Genomic DNA, 4,944 nt, shown 5'->3' with positions numbered 1-4,944 from the left:
CACTTCTGGGGCTGAGCCAATTAGACGCTTCCACGATCACTTTTTAAGAAGAAGCCGGAAGGGGAGGTTTCTTCCTCCATCTTCTTCCTTCTTCTGCCCCTTCTTCCTTCTTCTGGCTGGTGGTGGTGCAAGGAGTAGGAAGAGTGAGAGAAACAACCATGCAGACTCCAAGGTCAGTGATGAAAGAGAGGAGGAGGTGTGCTGGAGCAGAGACTCCCCTGCATTCTATGGAGAGAACTGGTGAAGCTGAGATTTATTTTCATTTCTTTAAAGACCGTGCATCGGCAGTAGAGACTCATTTTGATAATGATCTCACATCAGGGGCAGTGACTCATTTTGCTAAATCTGACCCCAGACCAGGGGCAGCGATTCACTTCATTAAAGGCCCCGAGCCAGGGGCAGTGATTTTGGCTGGAGGAGGCCATGTCCCGAGGAAGGGACCCAATATCCACAGCTGTAACTGTGGGGAGGAACCCGCGACAAAGCAGCTCATTAAACTTATGCCCAGAAGAGGCCTTGTCCCAAGAGAGGGATCCTGTAACTGCAACCGCGGTGAAGAATCCACGCCAGAGATATTCACCAAGGACTGCGTCTCGTGTGAGGGAACCTGTATCGGCAGTAGCCGCAGCTGTTGGGAGCAACCCACACCAGAGAAGTTCGTTAAGGACTGTGTTCCGGGGGAGGAACCCCGTGTTGGAGCAGAGGAAGAATGCCAAGAGTCGTCCTCATCTTGAGAAGACAGAAGTGGCAGAGCCCATCTGTGAGAGACTGACCACATCCCCCATTCTCTGCCCCCCTGAGCCATTGAGGGGGGAGGGGGTAGAGATATCGGGAGCAGTGAGCTCGGCCCGGGAAGAAAGGAGGGATGGAGGAGGGAGATCTTAAAGTGCTGGTTGTAATTTTCTCATCATCCTACTCCCTTTTTGCTTTTATTCCGTTCTGTTTCTTGTAGAATAAACTTTCCTACTTTCCTCTCTAAGTCGAGTACTGGAGTCTGTTTTGCCCAGAACCGTAATTGGCAGCGAGCCCTCCCTGCCCTTGTCTCAATCCACAACAACCTTGCTTATCTTTTTACTCCCATTTTGCTGGGTCCTCTGCCATCCTAACGAGGGTGGGGATGAATGGGGGCACTGAGCGAGAGATTGTCATGGTGCTGCTGTGCTAGCTGGGCCAAACCACAACAAGGGGGTTGGACTAGATGATCTCTAAAGGTCCCTTCCAACCCCTACCATTCTCACCATTCTATTTAAAGTTTGGATAATCTCTTGCTACCTGAGACTGGCCTTCCTGAGATCCCAACTTTCTCTCAGTTTACATTGCATAAGACCAGTGAAACTGTTGACTCTTGCAATGGAGCGCTGTTTTCATAATTTCTGGCTTAGCTCATGGAATGCAGTCCTGCAGGAGGCAGGAAAGGCCAAGGACCTCACGATGTTCAAAGTAAACTGAAACTTTGACAATAAATTGGGGGCTTGCATATAGCAGAGCAGCATTTGCTCATGGCAATGCTCCCCGTTCAGCAATCCTGAGTGGGTTTAGTGTGTTTCAGTGCGTCGCCCCTGTTCCCGACTGGCCCAAGACCAGCAATGGATGTGAGTAAACACACATCTTCACTGAGAAAAATGTTCTCTTAATGTTCATGCATTCCCTCTGCTGCAGCTTTCCACACCAGACAGGAGCTGCATCTCTTCACGCCGCCCTGCCTGTGCCATCCCCCCTCATGCCACGGCCTCCGAATGCCCTTGGGGACACTGCTCTTCATACCACCACCCCCTCCCCCGCTGCCAGCCGCCATTGCCGTGGGTGCCACGTTCCGCCACATGCCCCTTCCTTTTCCACTGCCACCTCTGCGAGCCATCCGCACGAGAACCGAGTGCCACTGCTGTGCACATCCCGTCGTGACCGCCACCTCCGAGTGCCACCTCCCGCTTCCGGACCACCTCGGTGCCCGCGAGGCCCCTCCCGCCGCCCTCAGTCCCCCCGCCCCCCCCCCCCCCCCCCGGGCGCCCTCACGTTACTGAAGCCTTGTCGTACTCGCCCCGCCGGCACAGCAGCATCCTCTCGGCCATGAGGTTGGGGAAGGTGCCGACCGGCGCGGTGCCCCCCGCCGCTATGGTCGGGCTGCCGTCGCTTTGGCAACCGCTGCAGGGCAACCGTCCGACTTCTGATGTGGCCCGAAGCCCCGCCCAGATGGTGACGTCGTGGTGACGCCCCCGGGTTGGTTTCCCGCGCTCCGGCATCGCGGTGACGCTGAGCGCGGCCACGGCAGTGACTTCCCCGGGTTGCAGCCCCGCCCCCCTTGCTTGCCGCGGCACGAAGTCTCGCTGGGATGGAGGGGACCCGCCAGCGGGCCTGTATCACGCGCCGGCCGGTCGAATAAAATTATCCCTCCCCTCCATCCTCCGCACACATGGAGCGTAGAGGAGGCCGTGCCGTGTCGAGCCCAGCGAGTCCACACACGCATGATGGTGCAAGGGAAGGCAGGGCAGGGTGGGCTGATCAGAGTTGCGGTGTAAGTAGGGCACGCGTGGGTGGCAATAGAGGTGCATGGGGAGGGGCTGCGCTGTTTGAAAGGGAAGGAAATGCACACGGTGTCCGACAAAATGTATGCGGGCTCTGCCTGAAGTCAGACAGGGCTGCAGGCTGGGTACTCGCGGGTCTTGTTGTGAGAAACAAAACAAGCTTTCTCGAGAAAGACTCAGGTCAGACTCTGCAGTGAAGCACTTTTATTAAGCGTTCTTGCAAGAGCGGGTGTCCTAGCTAGTAGGCACACCTGACAGGTACAACATTTGGCTTTTTATTCCCTATCCCGGCCGCAAGGTCCCTCCCTTGTTTCCCCATTGATTAGGTACTCCAAGATTTACAACTTCTCGAGGTGCCTAAAATCCTCCCCAGAGGATGTCTGGTTTTTGTATCTTATCATGGATTCCCCCCCACAATCCTAAGATTTAAACTGTAATTAACATTACAAACAAACAGATAACAGTCTCATGGTTAGTCCACTGATTTACACTACACAGAGGCAGACAGCCGTCAAAATTCCTTGTCTTAATTTCTTTCTGATTCTGCAAAAGCAACATCAATATTTCTCACATTGTCTCCTCTCCTGACCCTCTGTCCTGCTGATGGAGGATCCAGTGTGCGTTGAGGTTTTGCTCTTGAACCTGTGTTTCCAAAGCCCCATACTGGAGGCATAGCCAGGAAAAGAGGGAGTGTAGGAGGGATGGTGCTTGGTGCAAGAGCAATGGTATGAACGCCTCGATGCTTGTGAGTGTCAGGCTGACCAGGTTCCTCTGCTCAGCCAGGTCCCAAGCCAGTGCCTCCCACAAGGATTTCACTAGCGCAGCCCAATACCTCTGCAATAAGTGTATTTGGTACATTTTTGGTACATTTGGGTATTTGCAGGTAGTCCCTGGTACTGGTTTCATCACAGCAGTGCCCAATCCTGGACAAACAAATGAAAATTGAGAGATGCTGCTGGTTCTCTCCTATTAGCAACTTTAGTCTTGACTATTTCAGCCCAGGATAAGACTTTGCCAAGATTAATGTCTGAAGAAATTTGTTCCTATCAAGTGACTCAGCGAGAGTGGTGTGTTGGTCCTGGAATTATGTTTGAAGCCTGTAAGATTTAACTCACTATGGGGAAAATCAGTGCTGCTGCAGGGTTCTGAACACAATTCGGGAACGACATGGTCCATCCTTACTCCATGGCTCCTGGGACAGGGCTGGAGTGTCTGCACAGGTGGTGAGACAAACACCAGTTGAGCCCTGGAGTGGGAGGCTGATGTGACACATCCCTGTCCTCAGGGAGATAGGCAAGTTTAAGCCAGTTTAAGCTTTTGGTAACTGTTTTCCATGGAGACTTTTCCCACTAGCATGGGTGTGACACACTCTCCCCAACAAGACAGGCAAAAGCATCATGTCTGTCCTCTGGTCCCTCTCCATGCGGTGGTTGTTGCAAGCCTGTGCTCCAGATTGGTCACAATGTCATATGGGCCACAGTAGATCTCACCTCTGGAGCAAGGCCATCTGCTCTGGTCAGAGAGATCACCCCAGGGTGCTTCCCTTTAGTGTTGCTGATGTGTGCTTTAGTGACAGGTTGGAAATTACTTCTGGCAAGTGGAAGGCTGTGATGTCTACTGTTAGAGGCCTGTTAGAAAACAGGGCAGTGGGGAGCAGGTGCAACCAGATAAAAGATCATAGGAGATAGATTAAAATAGTATGTACTAGGTCTGGGTGCTTAGGTGCTCTGTAGTTAGAACTAGCATTAAGATGGTACTGATCAAAGTAAACACATATGGACTCAGGACAGCTACCCTGTCATCATGAAGGGTGTTCTGGAATAATAAGTTTCTCTGCCTGAGGGGGAGAGACCAGAGAGATCATTACCAACAGGTGGATGGGGTGGGCCCAGTCGCTTTATGTGCATGACTTGGTAAGGACTGTACTCCGACCATCAGCAACAGCTTGATGGGGTGGGCCTACATGACTTGTACTGGTAAGGATGGAATTCCCTGCCTTGGCAGGTGCCAGAGGATGGATGATCATTCACTCAATCTCCATGCGAGGCAGAGGACTCAGTATATAGAACAACAATATGTATTAGATAAGACTTTGTATAAATACAGAGCGGGATGTGCTGCTGGGTGTACTGCTCCATGGAGTTATCCCCCAGCACTCATCTCTGTACAGACACAAGATAAAGCCCCATCTTAGCTCTGTGTTTGGATTGGCTCAGTGCACACTGGGCACCAATTCACTTTTTGGACAGCATAGGGAGACAGGATGGCCTCACGGGACCTCAGACATGTCTGTTGTCTCTCTGATACATACATGTCCTGCTGCCCTGCGCAGGTAACACCTGAAAGCCCCACTCACGGTGGCAAACTACGCAGGCCACATGCCTGTGGTGAAGTACACCAGTGATTCTCTGTTCCTGTGCAG

This window comes from Colius striatus, chromosome W, assembly GCF_028858725.1.
Source record: "Colius striatus isolate bColStr4 chromosome W, bColStr4.1.hap1, whole genome shotgun sequence".
In the NCBI taxonomy this organism is placed as follows: Eukaryota; Metazoa; Chordata; class Aves; order Coliiformes; family Coliidae; genus Colius; species Colius striatus.
This window is presented reverse-complemented; position numbering follows the sequence as displayed.